The sequence below is a fragment of the Diospyros lotus genome, chromosome 12, assembly GCF_014633365.1.
Source record: "Diospyros lotus cultivar Yz01 chromosome 12, ASM1463336v1, whole genome shotgun sequence".
Taxonomy (NCBI): domain Eukaryota; kingdom Viridiplantae; phylum Streptophyta; class Magnoliopsida; order Ericales; family Ebenaceae; genus Diospyros; species Diospyros lotus.
In genome coordinates, this window is record NC_068349.1 from 28,596,387 (window position 1) to 28,615,738 (window position 19,352).

Consider the following 19,352-nt stretch of genomic DNA (forward strand, 5'->3'; position numbering starts at 1 on the left):
TGCACCAGCGAGCTGCCATGGCCGCTACTGGCCCAACTTCGTCGTTGCAGCCCTTGGCCTCAATTGATGACGCTGCTGGCCCCTACTGCTCAAGCCAATGCCGACCACCGTCGGCTGCCTCCATCGTGCCATCGCAACCCACTCGCAGCGCCACCGAGGGCCGCCTTTGTTCCAGCCATGCTACTGCAACCAACGCCACTGAAACCGCCATGGATGCCGAGCTTCTGACCGCCTCATGCGCCACCGTACGCCTTGGATGCTTCCCAGCAAGCTACCAGCCACTTGCGGCCACCATCGGTCGCCAAGATCACCTCGATCAACCTTCATTGTAGTGGCCATGGCCGTTGTTGCTTCGACTGCTGGAACCGACCAGCAACCTCCCACTACTTCTCTCTCTCGATCTCGCATGCTCTCTCTCGATCTCACTCTCGCGATCTCTCTCTCAATCGCTCGTTCTCTCTCTCGGCCGATCTCGCGATGCCTCGGATCTGCTCTATTCGGCCATTTCAAATGGCAGAGATAAGACATAGGAAGCTTCCTCTCACGCGGCCGATTACACACAAATGCTTATATATATATTTACATATTAACCCTTTAATTTCTCCTAAATTACACTTGAGGGATTTATTAATTGCACTTAGAAATGTAAATAATATGTAATACCCGGTATTAAATAATAAGAGAATTTTTGAAGATATGGGTCAAAAATGATATTTAGCAAAGTTTCGGGCCTAAGTGCGATATTTAAAACTTAAACAAAAGAAGAGTGACTAAGTTAAGATGAGCCAATTAACAAGAAATGGCACAGTTAGACGATATTTGATAAAAATCAGGGATTTTTAAAGGTTTGAAGTCAAAAGCACGCAATTAGGAGGGTTCGGGCAAAAGTGCAGATTTTGCAAAATATCAGAGGGAGGACGAATCGACGAATTTTTCAGAAATTCCAAAAGGAAATGGAAAATATAGAACTTGAGGGCTGTTGTGAAAGTGTTGGATAGTTCAAGGGTGTTTAGGGTTAAGAGAAAATGCAATTAAAAATTAACTAGGGGCTAAACTGCAAAATTTCAAAACTTCCAAGGTGTGAACGCGACCGCCGCACATGGGTCGCCGGCCAGCCGCCTCTGGACGTCGGGAAGGTCGCCTGGGAGGTGCTAGACTAGCTTCAGGCGATGATGAAGCTGTAGGGGCTTACCATTGGCCGGAAAATGCATTGAGGTGACCGGTTTTAATGGCGGAAAAATTTTCGATTTGGCCGAATCTTTTGAGGGCTTAGGCTCGTGTTCTGGGGCTTCTCGATTGGTTTAGAGGTTGGATATGGGTTTAAGGGATAAGGATGAGCCGGATATGGTAGGGAATCGGGTCAAAAACGAGTATAAAAGGAGGTTTTCGGCCGAGGGTTCAAAAACGAAATCGCTCAAATTTCTTGTGTTTTTGCTTGAATCGAGCTTGAGGGATAAGGGGCTTTTGTTCCTTGGGTTGAGAGGATCATTTCTGGAGCATTTGGGAGCGTTTGGTGTAGATTTGGAGAGGTTTTGGAAGCTTGGCCAGAAAATCGAACCACCGCCGCCGCGACCTGCAACTGGGTTTTAAACCCACCTCCGGCCACTTTTTCCGACGATTAAGGGCACCATTGAGGTCGCATTGAAGAGCTCTACAAGCCCCTATAAGAATTTAGGGCATTGGACATCGCCGGAATCGGAGAAGACGACCGGAGAAGAAGACTGTGCGGCGGCGCGTGGCAGCCACTCGCGGGACCTCTGGGTGGCGCGTGAGGGCGCGTGAGGTATGGTTTTTCTTTGATTTTAATTTCAGAATTTAGGTAAAATTATTTTAAGAATTATCATGGAAAAATATTTTGTGAAAATTGATGTTAGGTATTTTTAATGAATTTCCGAAGATAGAAATGTTTGAAAAATAAATAAAAATAGAAAAATTGTGGAAAAATAGAAATATTGATTCCAAAGGTCTTAAATGGTGAAATAGGAATCAATTGGGTCATTGGAAGAAGAATTACACAATTTTTGAGGTGTGGCACGTTTTTCGAGGCAAAATCCGGACTTTTCCGAATTAAGGTGAGTGGTTTGATTTTAGCCTTATCTTGACTCAAAAGTGTCTTAAAGTGATTTTGGTGAGTTCTTGTGAGTATTTGTACGCTCCTAGACTTAGCTTATTTTACAAGGCATTTACTTACATTCGTTGTGTCAATATTGCATTAACTGTTTATTTTTAAAAGTATTGGTGCATGGCGTGTAAATTTTCATATCATATAGGGTCAAGTCTAATTGCATCGTTGGGTCCATATGGGGCGGTAAGGGTCTACTTGAGATTGGGACAATGTTAATCCAGGTGAACGGGTGTCACACTGGGGCACTCGAGGGAATAATGTTAAACCAGGTGAACGGGTGTCACGACGGTGCACTCGAGGGATTAACGTTGGACCAGGTGAACGTGTGCCACAGTGGGATATTCGAGGGATTAAGTATGTCAAGGTGATATCTCGAGTTAGATGTGTCTTGCATGTTGTCGTATAGTATGCCATGCTCGTATGTCTTTATGCATTGTATATCTGTTTCATGCCTTCACATAGATGGTTTATCATCTAACATGGGTTATGCCCCTGGAACATTCAACGTTCCAGTCAGGGACAGCTGCGAGGTCGAGGACACGGCCGGTGAATCTGTGGTGTTTATTTGATAATTGTTGTATTATTTTGGAAACACTAGTATTTATAATGTTGTATGTATGAGCAATCGCTCGACGGTGTTGTAATCGTTAGTATCAATGTTGTATACACATATCGGTATGGGAACATTTTGTGTGTAACACGTGGTGGGCCACGTCATTTTGATTAATTAAGTATTCCGCTGTGTTTATTTTATCTCGTTCAGTTAAGATTTGTTATTTCTAGCTAAATGAGTAAGACTGGAACTCTCGGGGTATATGTCTGCATGAGGAGTGGTTCTTTTGATCACCGCGGGAGCCGGATGTAGTTTTACGACGGGTGTTTCATCTGCATGTGAAGATTGTGCTCACAGGCGCCGCGGGTATCAAAAAAAAAAGAAACCCCGGGAATTTCCTTATAGTGACATGCCTGTATAGGGCGGGGTGTTACATAATTGCACTTTGACTGTAACACCCCCTCTCCTAGAACTACCCGAGAAGAGGTGTTACTGGGGACAATAAAATAAACTGACTGATAACTGAATTCTGATACCAATACTGTATATATATCGATTAACTGTAATAAGACTTTGAGTCAACAAAAACTGAAATCATAATTGCATCTAAGGGAAATTCTCTAAACTGGAAATTAAAGTGAATCTAAACTGATCAAACACTAACTAATAACTAATAACTAATAACTCCCAGACATCTTTGGTCTTGAGCGGCTCCACGTACACACACTACTGGACACTGCTGCTAGGCCCCACGTCTGGTACTCCCCCACTAGGACCTGGAATGGTGAAGAGTACAAGGTGAGCTACAAAGCTCAGCAAGTAATAAACTAGAAAGAATAACTGAAGCTGAATCGAAGAATATCGATACTGATAAAAATACTTACTGAACTTGTACTGAGAGATATAATAATCACTGGATGGCATTTATAAGATGTAATGCACATAAGCTGTAAACTAAATGCAGGTATACAACTTTGGCCCATAGGCCCACATAACTGTAACACATACCTGACTGATCTGAGTCCTGCAAACATAAAAACTGTAAGCACATACTTTGGGCAATATGCCCCTAGCTCCCTGGTCGACATCAGGCGAGCAACTCATAACTGAGATATAATTGTACTGATACTAGTGAGATTCCCGCGGACAAGCCGCCTGGCGCGCATAATGCAATGCTCATATAAATGCTAGCACACGATATGTAGTGCTCCACATAAGTCATGCTCAATGCTCATACAATGTGTATGCACATAATCTCACAAAATAATGTTGACCATGTCATAATGAACTGCTAAACATGGTATATGATTTTTACTAGAAATGTTGAGATTCAAATATTCTGAAATTTCTAAGTATAGGCATGGCATATTGGATTTAGTCTTATCTTGGCATAAAAATTCAATATTTGAATAATTGAATATTTATATTAAATTTAATACTTGAATCAAGAATTTATTGGAAGCTATTTGGATGCCATTTGATACTATTTGGATGATTGAGAAAGTCTAAGGAGGAAATTTGAATGAAAAACAGCTCATTCGAATGAAAAAAATGGATTTCAGCAAGCTCATTCGAATGGTAGAAAAACTCATTCGAATGACAGAGACTCATTCGAATGACAGAAGGCTCATTCGAATGACTGATGATATTTCAAGGCTATTCGGATCTGATCTGGGACTCATTCGAATGACTCTCAAATTCATTCGAATGAATTTTGAAAATTTTCAACTTTTGAACTGGCAAAACTCGACTCATTCGAATGCAACAGTAACCTTATTCGAATCAATTTGAAAGTCATTCGAATGACAAGAAGGCTCATTCGAATGCTAAGCTATACAAAGCAACAACTTACTCACATCTTCAAGGGCTCATTCGAATGACAACAAGGCTCATTCGAATGACAGTCAAAAACCTCAAAAATACATACGAATGATATGATAATCACATGACTCATTCGAATGACCCAAAAACTCATTCGAATGATTGGAATATTATAGGGGAAAAGCCTACGATAACACTGAAACTTATTCGGATGCTTTGAAACTCATTCGAATGACTCAAGGCTTATTCGAATGACTGGATTCTTATCAGGTATACAGCTTACGATAACAGAGAGCAAATCTTTCACTCAAAACTTATCTTCACTACACCATTCCAAAAGAAGTCTTGGGAGAACAATCCCAATTGATATATAAACAACTTGAGGGATGATTTACTGATCATAGCTAATGAAAAACGTTGCAAGAAACATGCCTGAACTGATTGATACTCACTGTAAGCATGTAAATACATATATAAACATGCACTGATCTGATATAACTCACTGTAACGCACATATTTGAATATATACATGCACTGGAACTGATATAAATTCTGAAATATGATATCAACTCAATCAAGACCTGTAAGAAAGGATTACAGGGGAAGGATACTTGCCTTATGATCTTCTTGATCGACTTAATGATCTCACGAGAGCCTCCTATGCAAGACTTGAACTCACTGTTCGTGCCTATATATATATATACACTGACTGTAACATAAATCTGAAACTTAAACAAAGAGTTGCTGAAACTGATGATCGAATGCTAAATACGATCCTGTAAGAAAGGTTTACACGGAGAAGAACTTGCCTTTCAAACTCTCTGATCGATCCAATGATTTAACAGAAGCCTCCAACGCAAAGCCTTTAATTCGCTGTTGAAGCTTCTTCTTCCCTCTGTTGTTCTTCACACGGCGAAGACAACATGGCTAATGACTATTATATATATACATATGCTTAAGAGAAACCCTAATGCCATCTCTCTCTCCTAATATAACTAGGAGTCTTTCAATCCGAATCCTCCTCACGGCTGGGATTAATTAATCCCTTAATCAAAATAATTCTATTTACTAATTGAATATTAACATCCAATCCGTAATATGACCAACACGTCCTTGCATTTAATTTTCACAATAATTAAATATAATTAAATGCTATTTTCTCAATTAAATCTCTAAACTGCCATATTAAATAATTAAATGGCAAATCCTCTTAATTAATTACTTCAATAATTAATTAACTAATTCTAAATAATACTAGGCCCTCTAACGGGTCGTTACAATTTCTCCCCTCCTTAAAAGAATTTGGTCCTCCAAATTCGTATCTGGTTACTCGAACAATGAGGGGTAAAGACGTCTCATCTCTTCTTCTAGCTCCCACGTCGCCTCTTCTGCCGAGTGACGCTGCCATTGTACTTTCACAAGAGGAATTGATCGATTCCTCAAGGTCTTCTCTTTACGCTCTAAAATACTGGTAGGCGTCTCTTCATAAGACACATCTTCTCTCACTTCAAGAGTCTGAAAATCGATCACATGCTGAGGATCTGGCACATACTTTCTCAACATGGAAACATGGAATACATTGTGGACATGGGACAACTGAGGTGGCAAGGCTAACTCATATGCCAAAGTCCCTATCCGTCTCAAAATCTCAAATGGACCAACGTAACGGGGACTAAGCTTTCCTGTTACGCCAAATCTTCGCACACCTTTAATAGGCATGACTCTCAACCAAACATGGTCGCCTACCTCAAACTCAAGGTCTCGCCGTCGCTTGTCTGCATAGCTCTTCTGTCTGTCTTGTGCTGTCTTCATTCTTGTTTTGATCACCCGGATCTTTTCTGTTGTCTGCTCCACAATTTCAGGACCCAATAAAGTCCTATCTCCAATCTCTTCCCAACATATCGGCGATCGACATGGTCGCCCATACAAAGCCTCATATGGTGACATTCCAATACTTGAATGGAAACTGTTGTTGTAAGCAAATTCCACCAAAGGTAAATGCTCATCCCAACTACCTTGAAAATCTAGAACGCAAGCTCTCAACATGTCCTCGAGAGTCCTAATAGTCCTTTCTGACTGGCCATCTGTCTGTGGATGAAATGCCGTGCTGAACTTCAACTGAGATCCCAATGCCTCATGCAGAGCTCCCCAAAAATGAGAAGTAAAACGAGGATCTCGATCTGATACAATGCTGGATGGAACACCGTGTAACTTCACGATCTCCTCAATGTAAATTTTGGCAAATCTATTTAATGGATAAGTCTTCTTAATAGGGAGAAAATGGGCTGATTTAGTTAAACGATCAACAATCACCCATATAGCATCGTAGCCTCTAGTAGTCCTGGGTAAACCCATCACAAAATCCATAGCAATATTATCCCATTTCCACTCCGGAATGGGTAATGGAAGTAATAAACCTGCGGGTTTCTGATGTTCCGCTTTAACTTGTTGGCATACTGAACATTGTGAAATATAACTGGCTACATCTTTCTTCATACCACTCCACCAATATTGTCGCTTAAGGTCGTGGTACATCTTCGTAACACCTGGATGAATAGTGTAACGACTCTTGTGTGCTTCATTCAAAATCTCTTGCTTAAGATTTCCACCATCGGGTATACAAATACGTCCCTGAAATAAAAGTATACCATCACTCCGTAGAGTATATCCCAGAGGAGAAAATTTCCCAATATCTGCTAAGATTTGTGTTAACTTCACATCTTCCGATTGCTGTGTCTTGAGCAATTCAAATAGCTCGGGTTGTACTCTCATATAAGCGCAACTCACAACTGGTTTTATCTTCTGGGGTTGAAATAGATAAGACACTCAACTGTTCTAATAACCTCCATTCTTGAACCATCATCGTAGCTATAGAAGCTCCTCGCCGACTCAAAGCATCGGCTACTACATTAGCCCTTCCTGGGTGATATAGAATCTCACAGTCGAAGTCTTTAAATAACTCGACCCATCGTCTCTGCCTCATGTTCAATTCCTTCTGGGATAAAAGATAATGTAAGCTCTTATGATCTGTATAAATTTCAACTTTCTCACCATATAGATAGTGTCGCCATATCTTCAAAGCAAATACTACCGCTGCCAACTCCAAATCATGAGTAGGGTAGTTCACTTCGTGTTTCTTCAATTGTCTGGATGCATAAGCATTAACTCGACCTTCTTGCATCAATACGCAACCCAAACCTGAATGGGATGCATTGCTGTAAATGGAATATTTCTCTCCACTCCTTGGAATGGCTAAAACTGGTGCAGTAGTTAACTTTCGCTTCAATTCTTGGAAGGCACGTGCACACGCGTCATTCCATTCAAACTTTTCTCCTTTTCTTGTTAGCTTAGTCATAGGGGAAGATAAACGAGCAAACCCTTCAATGAATCGTCTATAATAGCCTGCAAGACCTAGAAAACTACGTATCTCTATCACTGTCGTAGGTCTCGGCCAATCCATAACTGCTTTGGTCTTGTCTGGATCCACTGAAATACCATCTCCAGACACCACATGACCTAGAAATCCAATTTGAGTGAGCCAGAACTCACACTTGCTGAACTTGGCATACAGTTGCTCTTCTTTAAGTCTTTGTAATACCAGAGTAAGATGCTCTGTATGCTCCTCCACATTAGATGGGTAGACTAGGATATCGTCGATGAAGACAATAATGAATCGATCTAGGTACTCACGTAGAACTCGATTCATCAAATCCATGAAAATAGCTGGGGCATTCGTCAACCCAAATGGCATTACCACAAACTCGTAGTGTCCATAGCGAGTCCTGAAAGCAGTCTTCTGAATATCATCGTCTCTAACTCGCACCTGATGGTATCCCGATCTCAAATCTATCTTCGAGAATACCTTAGCTCCTCGCAATTGATCTAACAAGTCATCCACTCGAGGTAAAGGATATTTATTCTTCACTGTCACTTGGTTCAATTGACGATAGTCAATACATAATCTCAAAGATCCATCTTTCTTCCTCACGAACAATACTGGTGCACCCCACGGGGATGAACTGGGTCGGATAAAACCCTTCTCTATTAATTCTTCTAATTGGGCCTTCAACTCCTTTAGCTCATTAGGTGCCATCCGATATGGAGCCTTAGAGATAGGCTGCGTACCAGGCAATAATTCAATAGTAAACTCCGATCCTCTCCGAGGAGGTAATCCTGGTAGCTCATCTGGGAAAACTTCTTGGAAATCTCGTACTACTGGTACCTCAGTTAAATTCTTCTTGCTTCCTTCGTCAGTGGTTACAAAGGCTAGATAGGCCTCGCATCCATCACGCATTAGCTTTTCAACTTTCATCACCGAGATCATAGGAATCGTAGACATAGGCTTGACTCCTCTATAAATAAGAATTGGCTGTTGAGGTAGTTCAAAATCAATAATCTTTCGCCGACAATCGACTCTTGCATAATGTCGTGATAGCCAATCCATGCCAAGGATCAAATCAAAATCCTTAACATCGAGAATTACCAAATCTCCCAATAGCTTCTTATCATGGACCTCGATCTCACAATTCTCAAACATTTCTCTAGCTATCATAATCTTATCTCCTGGCGTAGACACAATCAAGTGGTACGGCAAAGAAATCCGGGAATGGGGAACATAACATACTGTGCGCAGTGCAATAAAAGAATGTGTAGAACCAGTATCAAATAATGCACGCACATCATGACCATATAGGGATAGAATACCTTGGATAGTCCCGTCGCCCTGCTCTGCCTCAGCTGTGGTAAGGGCATAAACTCTACCCTGCACCTGTCTATCTGCGGGCGGTGGATGCTGAGCTACTGGTAGCGCTGGTATTGGTGCCGCTCCTAGCCCTCTAGCTGCTGGTGGCCTCTGATTCGCCTGCTGACCTCTATTTTGGGGCGGTTGAGTACACCGGTTGGCTGTGTGTCCTTTTTGTCCGCACCTGAAACAAGTGACCTCTGGCGCGGGAAGTGCTGCTTGATTCCTCGGGCAATCTTTCTTTCTATGTCCCTCTTGTCCACACTTGAAACAAACGTTCTTCCCAGCTAGGCACGGTCCTCCGTGCTTCCTCCCACATTGACCACATTGTGGGTTATTCTCTACTTTATTTCCTTGTCCGGCTGTCCACTTCCTCTTCTTATTATTGTTGGACGAACCCTGAGATGTACCTGTGCCCTTCTTGGCTGCTTGTGTTGCTCTCCATTCATTGCGATCTCGCTCGATAGCATATCCACGCTTAGAGCTCCTCCAAAAGCATGTCGGATATCCGCACGCAATCCTCTCTGAAATTTGGCGGCCTTCTTTGCTTCACTGGACACCAACTCTGGAGCGTATCGTGACAATGCTGTAAACTCCGCCTCGTACTGAGCCACCGTATTAGTACCTTGTACCAACTCCACGAACTCATAAACTTTCTGCTCCTTGACCCACGCTGGGCAATAAGCGTCGTTGAACACTTGTTGAAACTCAACCCATGTGGGTTCTCGATCACCAAACCTCTGGCGGGCAGTCTCCCACCATCTCTCGGCATCACCTCTGAACATGAACGTGCTAAGTCGAACTCGTCGGTCGTCTGCACAACCAATAGATCGGAGATGCTTCTCTATTGATAGCATCCAATTCTCTGCTGTTGCTGCATCTGTACCTCCATGAAATGCTGGTGGTCGGAACGCCATGAAGTCCTTCAATAATTGACACCCAGTGTCTGCCGCTACAACTGGAGTTGTTGGGGCAACTAGCGGTTCACCTCCACTGCCTCCTGCTTCTTGGTGTACTTGCGGCTGCCTCACCTGATTCGTCACTAGGGTATCAACTACCCTCATCAAGCCTGCCAACATGCCTCGCATCTCGGCCATACCCTGTCGTAAGTCACTACCAGAATGCCCTGGTGAGCCTGGTGTGGGAACTGGAACCTCGCCTGGCGTAGAAGTAGCCTGGCTGCGAGTACGGGGTCGTCCTCTTTGATTACTCATCTTCCTGTATCACCACTTAGGGTTAGAATACTGTAAATTGGGTTAACGTATCTAACTGACGGACACAAGTCCTAATTCTACCCAACATCCTATGTGTGTACTGGAGACTCCTCAAAACACTGCTCTGATACCAATACTGTAACACCCCCTCTCCTAGAACTACCCGAGAAGAGGTGTTACTGGGGACAATAAAATAAACTGACTGATAACTGAATTCTGATACCAATACTGTATATATATCGATTAACTGTAATAAGACTTTGAGTTAACAAAAACTGAAATCATAATTGCATCTAAGGGAAATTCTCTAAACTGGAAATTAAAGTGAATCTAAACTGATCAAACACTAACTAACAACTAATAACTAATAACTAATAACTAATAACTCCCAGACATCTTTGGTCTTGAGCGGCTCCACGTACACACACTACTGGACACTGCTGCTAGGCCCCACGTCTGGTACTCCCCCACTAGGACCTGGAATGGTGAAGAGTACAAGGTGAGCTACAAAGCTCAGCAAGTAATAAACTAGAAAGAATAACTGAAGCTGAATCGAAGAATATCGATACTGATAAAAATACTTACTGAACTTGTACTGAGAGATATAATAATCACTGGATGGCATTTATAAGATGTAATGCACATAAGCTGTAAACTAAATGCAGGTATACAACTTTGGCCCATAGGCCCACATAACTGTAACACATACCTGACTGATCTGAGTCCTGCAAACATAAAAACTGTAAGCACATACTTTGGGCAATATGCCCCTAGCTCCCTGGTCGACATCAGGCGAGCAACTCATAACTGAGATATAATTGTACTGATACTAGTGGGATCCCCGCGGACAAGCCGCCTGGCGCGCATAATGCAATGCTCATATAAATGCTAGCACACGATATGTAGTGCTCCACATAAGTCATGCTCAATGCTCATACAATGTGTATGCACATAATCTCACAAAATAATGTTGACCATGTCATAATGAACTGCTAAACATGGTATATGATTTTTACTAGAAATGTTGAGATTCAAATATTCTGAAATTTCTAAGTATAGGCATGGCATATTGGATTTAGTCTTATCTTGGCATAAAAATTCAATATTTGAATAATTGAATATTTATATTAAATTTAATACTTGAATCAAGAATTTATTGGAAGCTATTTGGATGCCATTTGATACTATTTGGATGATTGAGAAAGTCTAAGGAGGAAATTTGAATGAAAAACAGCTCATTCGAATGAAAAAAATGGATTTCAGCAAGCTCATTCGAATGGTAGAAAAACTCATTCGAATGACAGAGACTCATTCGAATGACAGAAGGCTCATTCGAATGACTGATGATATTTCAAGGCTATTCGGATCTGATCTGGGACTCATTCGAATGACTCTCAAATTCATTCGAATGAATTTTGAAAATTTTCAACTTTTGAACTGGCAAAACTCGACTCATTCGAATGCAACAGTAACCTTATTCGAATCAATTTGAAAGTCATTCGAATGACAAGAAGGCTCATTCGAATGCTAAGCTATACAAAGCAACAACTTACTCACATCTTCAAGGGCTCATTCGAATGACAACAAGGCTCATTCGAATGACAGTCAAAAACCTCAAAAATACATACGAATGATATGATAATCACATGACTCATTCGAATGACCCAAAAACTCATTCGAATGACTGGAATATTATAGGGGAAAAGCCTACGATAACACTGAAACTTATTCGGATGCTTTGAAACTCATTCGAATGACTCAAGGCTTATTCGAATGACTGGATTCTTATCAGGTATACAGCTTACGATAACAGAGAGCAAATCTTTCACTCAAAACTTATCTTCACTACACCATTCCAAAAGAAGTCTTGGGAGAACAATCCCAATTGATATATAAACAACTTGAGGGATGATTTACTGATCATAGCTAATGAAAAACGTTGCAAGAAACATGCCTGAACTGATTGATACTCACTGTAAGCATGTAAATACATATATAAACATGCACTGATCTGATATAACTCACTGTAACGCACATATTTGAATATATACATGCACTGGAACTGATATAAATTCTGAAATATGATATCAACTCAATCAAGACCTGTAAGAAAGGATTACAGGGGAAGGATACTTGCCTTATGATCTTCTTGATCGACTTAATGATCTCACGAGAGCCTCCTATGCAAGACTTGAACTCACTGTTCGTGCCTATATATATATATACACTGACTGTAACATAAATCTGAAACTTAAACAAAGAGTTGCTGAAACTGATGATCGAATGCTAAATACGATCCTGTAAGAAAGGTTTACACGGAGAAGAACTTGCCTTTCAAACTCTCTGATCGATCCAATGATCTAACAGAAGCCTCCAACGCAAAGCCTTTAATTCGCTGTTGAAGCTTCTTCTTCCCTCTGTTGTTCTTCACACGGCGAAGACAACATGGCTAATGACTATTATATATATACATATGCTTAAGAGAAACCCTAATGCCATCTCTCTCTCCTAATATAACTAGGAGTCTTTCAATCCGAATCCTCCTCACGGCTGGGATTAATTAATCCCTTAATCAAAATAATTCTATTTACTAATTGAATATTAACATCCAATCCGTAATATGACCAACACGTCCTTGCATTTAATTTTCACAATAATTAAATATAATTAAATGCTATTTTCTCAATTAAATCTCTAAACTGCCATATTAAATAATTAAATGGCAAATCCTCTTAATTAATTACTTCAATAATTAATTAACTAATTCTAAATAATACTAGGCCCTCTAACGGGTCGTTACATTGACCCTCCATGCCTTAATTAATTACTCTTAAGCCACTCAAAATATTGATTTATTCGAAATTAATAACCGATTGCTACTCGGAAATACCGACCTTTATTCGACCCAAAAACATTTAAGGGTTGCCTTACGCAGAAAACCGAACCACCCCTAGGGTCCCCTCAACTTTCAGGAGGTCCCCTCCGATTATTCGGTAATGGCACCCACTCGGGGTTATACAAAATTTATTCCAAAAATTGTTCCCGATCAGACCGCTTCTAGCGTCATTAATCTCATCTCAAGACGCTCATCAATCTCCTGTCGTCTTCCCTGGACATCCAAGTCCCGAGGCACTCCTAGCCGCCAATTCAGAAATTTTATTAATTAATTTCTCGATATTGACCCTTGGGCTTCCCGGACCACCCGAGGTCCCGACCAAATAATCCAAATTTAATTATTTTAATACCATGTAATACCGGGTATTACATATCTCCCTAGACTCTCTAAAATTTTCCAATGCGTTACTCTCACGCCTTGTAAATTTCAAAAGTAGAAGTAGAAAGAAAACATAGAAGTAGAAGCCAAGCAATACAACCTCTCTCAATCTCTTCCAATTTTTACCTCCCGATTTCACTCCTACCCCCTCCTATTTGATATTTTACTCTTGGTAATAAAATGGTTTTGATAATGACTATATGAAAATCAATCTCTACTATATGGATTATATGAATGAGAAAATAAATTTTTAATATATGAGTCTTGAAGCAAGGTATGAAAACCTATAGAAGAAATATTGAGTGTGGTTTGTTTCAAAATATTTTTGATAATCTCAACTTGCTTTCAAAAGAATCAAAATGAGGATTTGTTAAGTTTTCAATGTTTTCAAAAGGATAGTCGACTATGTGGTTTAATGCTATTGACTATGCTTAAATATAGTTGACTATGTTATAAGGATAGTCGACTATGCTTGTTCAGTCTGTCGACTATATATGGTATCTGTCGACTATTTTTGCATCTGTTGACTATCATGTAAGGATAGTCGACTATGGCTTTTCTTCTGTCGACTATATTTGTTCATGAATTTCAAAATCCTCTTCATATTTTTACATCTGCCGACTATGTCTATGTGTCTGTCAACTATGAAAAATTTGTGTTAGAGATAGTTGACTATAATTTCTTGTCTGTCGACTATGCTTAATTTTATTTGATGAAAGAGTCGACTAACCTTTTATATCTATCAACTATGTGTTTCGCAAAATCTTATAACGGCTAGTTTTTAGCACATTTAATGCTCACCCAACCACCCACAACGGTCCAAAATTCAAACTTACCCACCATCAACTATAAATAGGTGGTTGTAGATGCATTGAAGGCTGTTGGAAAATATTGAATATCTTAAACTATCGTGCTTTCACTGTTACATCGAGCATTTAATTTTTCTCTCTGTATTCTCATTTAAGAGGCTTTGATATCTTACTGTTCTATTCATTTTAAGCCTTGATCATTCATTTAAAGAGAGAGCTTGTAACTAAGAGTTGTACTCTTAGAATCTCTATTTCACGATTTCTATATTTTTCCTAGCAGTAGCTAGAGGGCCCATTAAATTGGGAAGTTGTACATTACCTAGTCAAGGACTAGAGGACCTGCTCATATTGAGTAGGGGGTTTGATAGTGAAGTTGGTTTTAAAATCCTTAGTGGATAGCTAAGGTAGTGGACTAAGCTTGGAAAGTTGAACCACTATAAATCCGTGTCTTCTCTGCTTTCCATCTTTTCTTGCTTATGTTTGCATTTTTGCTCCTATTGACTTTGTTTATTCATTAGTAAGATTTCAATTTTATTCTTCACCATACGAGAGTGTCTCTACTTCTCAAAAGAATTTTTTTAATTATACCAATTCACCCCCCCTCTTGGTGTGTGCCATATCAGTTCAATTCTATCACTATTTTCTACCACTTGTAAGGCACTAAAATCGACTGAGGTAATAAAAATGGTTAACTGGGTTTCTTAGAGGCGATCGACCGATTTCCACCAAATGGAAAAATGATTAACCAGCTCACTTAGCATGTCGGATGTCAACATGCTATGTTGATGCAATTGAAATCCTTAGCTATTTTTGATGAAACCGCTATTCGATTCGCTAACTTTTAACAAATTGAGTCATTAACACTTAATGACATTATTATAAACCACTGTTAACTATCAATGATGTTCGAGACACAACAAGTGCACAGTATCGATACCAGATGCAACACTATATGGTGTGTGGCTTTCTAGGTTCATTATCTACTAGCAATTAGGTAATTCCAAAACCCTTTTGATGCCGGTCGAAACACCTCGACCCATTATGAGAATCTTTCCATGTTTTGGTGACGTTCTAAAAGGTTCTTGTAAGCACCTAGTAGTGGTCCAACACAATATTGTTGGCAATGAAGTCAAACTTCAAAAGAGCCTATTACAATTGATGATTACTATGTAATATAAATCTTCTGTCATCTAACATCCTGACTGAGCGAGAGTCATGATATGATAAACTTACAAACTCAGTCACTATGTGCTAGATCTTATCAGTATGACTAGATCACACCTTAGGAAACACTTTCATGGCTACTTCCTTGGCTAAGGACTTTCCCATCATATTAACAGTAGACCACATAGGATGTTCATCTCGCCAACGACAATGAGGGTGACAAATCCTATCCTTGAGCACCTGCCTCCAAGCATCAACAACGAAACCACATAGATGAATGTCCCCACCTCACAATTGGATGGTTCGACGCATTAGCAAATCCCACACACCAATACATAAGACAATCGTGTCAGTTCAAGTCTAAGGATCAATTTCACAATCGCAACTCGATACAAGATCATTATCCATAATTCCACGTGATCTATCATCGGTGTCATATTCAGTGAATTGTTCTCCAACAACTACCCATGAGATTACTAAAGACATCGCCATGTCATATAGTATATGACTCACCATCGTTAACCATTAGTATCTCATATTAATCAAGGTAGTAAACATCATGCCAGTCCATAATCGATTAATTAGAGTCCCATTCGATTAATGTAAGGACTATGAATATTTAAGAAATTCCATTATCGGATAATCTCATCACATATTCTTAACATTTTAAGAATAAGACTCTCAAATAGGAAATCCAAGGAGTCATTCATATAATAAATTGGAGAGTTTAATGAATGATGATAAACTTGCATTTTATTAATAATATGCAAAGATACATCAAATGTATTAATTACAAGTATGCCAGGTGTCATCTAAATCTAGCACTAAGGCACATCACTAACAATCTCTCACTTGCACTAATGCTAATTTATATCAAATATACATTCAGTGCAACACCGTCGATATGTATCGAATACCCATTTTCTTAAGTTGCTGATCAAGCTATGATTGAGTCATAGCCTTGGTAAGTGGGTTAGCTACATTATCTACTAAATCTATCTTCTACAATTACACGTGTGATAATCTCTCAAATGAGGTAAAATCGATGTTCAATGTGTTCAAACTTCTGATGAGACCATGGTTCCTTCGCCTATGCAATAGCTCCATTGTTTTCGCAATATAAAGATATTGGAAACTAAATGGATGGAACCACACCAATTTCAAAAACAAATTTATGAATCTAAACAGCTTCCTTAGTAGTATCACATGTCGTCATATATTCGGCTTCAGTGGTTGAATTTGCTGTGATTTATTGCTTGAAACTTTTCTAGCTCACAATACCACTATTTAAGAGAAAAACAAAACCAAATGTTGATTTATGATCATCAACATTTGACTGAAAATCTGAATTTGTGTACCCATCAATATGGACATCACCATCTCCATAAACCAGTAACATATCTTTAATTCGTCTCATGTATTTCAAGATATGTTTTATTGCGATCTAATGACTCACCGAGATCTTACTGATATTGGCTAATACCACTAACTACGAAGGAAATATCAGACTTTGTACATATGATCACATACATAAGGCTCCAAACTGTTGAAGCATAAGGTACCTTTCTAATACAATCCCTTTCTTAAGGAGTGTTTGGGGACATACCTTTAGAGAGATGAATTCTAGGTCTAATAGGTAGAAGACCTTTCTTAGAGTTTGTTGCTGCCAAAATACAACAATTGAGATTTGTTGTGGGAAATGCTGCAACCGTGGTGGAGCGAGGAGAACAACTGGAAGGTGTCTGCTTGTGGAAATGTGCATCGGGTGGCTCTAGTCTCCGATTTCCTAATAGGAGTCTCGAATAAGTCCTCGGGTGCATTTTCAATAAAGGATTAATCCATTCAAGAGTATATTCCTGTGTGTTTGGGGTATAATTTCCCTCACAAGAACAAGTCAGAAAGCACGCAAGGATTCCTCACCCCGTGTATGCCCTCTAATACTTAAGTCAATATGTGAAATAAAATAGTTACCCAAAGGAACTCGTAGAGGTTCCGCTAGGTGTGCAACAATTTAAGAATGGGATTAATGAATATAAAAGAGGTACCTTTCCTGATGAAAGATGGGCTATTCATAGTATTTTTACCATATGTCAGGGATGAACCAACACTCTGCGAGCATGAGGACTGTGGTCCTTGGTCTAATTTGAATGGGCTTAAGATGAATCTCCCTCTGAGGATTAAGTAGCTTAGTGAGTCCCCCGGGAGAATGTGGGTCTTACAGCGAGTTGCCAGAGCAAGTTCTTAGCTTCTAGTTGGCTATCTTGGGCAAAATTCTGGGTTGTCAAAGGATGCCTCCAAGTGCTATTTATTACTCTGAATTTAACATGTTTTTTTTAGGGGAATTACACCTAATTAAAGATTATAAGACCTTATATAATGTATGGAGCATCCACGTGCTGCTTAATTGAAAAAAGGATAGCTTGGGGGCAACCATGCGACTTAGCCAAGAGGGCCCATGTGGGATTGCATGCATGAGGGTTGTAATGTGCAAGTGGGGAGCTAATTAAGAGCTTTTGGTAATTTCTGAGGTCCAAGTGTAATTTTGAAAACTTAGAGTGGGAATAGTATAAGAATAATTGACGCACATATATAGGTGAGGATGCTTGCAGGTCAGGTGGTCACATGCATGCACGAGGAAGGCTTAGGCGAGACAGTTTTTTAGGGCACCACATAACACCCTATGAAGTGGCCACCCAGCACCCCCTGGAAGGAGAAGGAGACCCAAGAAGAAAAAAAGGGATCAGGAAGAAACGACCGCATGGCACCCCAAGAAGCGGCCACGTGGCACCTAAAAAAGAATGTTGTTGCTATTCTAGGAAGAAGGTGAGTCTAGAAAAAATATGTCTCCGGGGAAATGTGACTCTGGAAAGAAACTGTCTCAGAAGGGTTAGAAAATAATTTCTCGAGAAGAAGCTATCTTAAGAGAGTCCAAACAGAATTTCTCGGTAGGCTGCCTTGGGAAGGTTTGGAAAGAATCTCTTAGGAGGTTACGAGAAGGAGCAAGAGAGAGAAGCTGAGTCCGGAGAAAGGTTGCTTAGAGAGAAACCAAAAGAGGCTCTTGGGAAGGCTTTTACAGAAGGAGATTACGGGTGGTATCTCAAGGAGCTCTCTAGGGGAGGGGTCTCAAGGAGCTTTCTATGGAAGGAGATGGTGTCTCGGAGAGGTGGTTCCAGCTTTCAGGAATGATACACCTTCACCTTTTTTTCTTTCCTCTACTACCTAAAAAGTCCTTTGATATTCATTTTGCTACTCTATTTATTGGGGGCAGCCTTGCCCTTTTTCTCTTGGACTATTTTGCCTTTACACCAATTGTTAATCATTCCTTCACTATTTATTTGTAATTATTCTGAAAAAAAATATACCCACTTATATTTATTTGTTAAAACAGCTCCAGGTGGACGTTTTGAAAAATCTATGGCACGACAGAGTTTAACATGGCAAACCTATTTAACATTTTTTCTATGTACAAGATCTGAAAAAAATCTATCAATTTTCTAACTCTATCTCTATAAAGTTAAATCTCCAAAATATAGGTAACATTTCCCAAATCTTTCATGGAGAATACTCTTGATAACCAGACTTTAGTAGACGTCATCATGTCCATACTGTTACCCATAATCAAAATATCATTCACATATAAGACTAGGAACA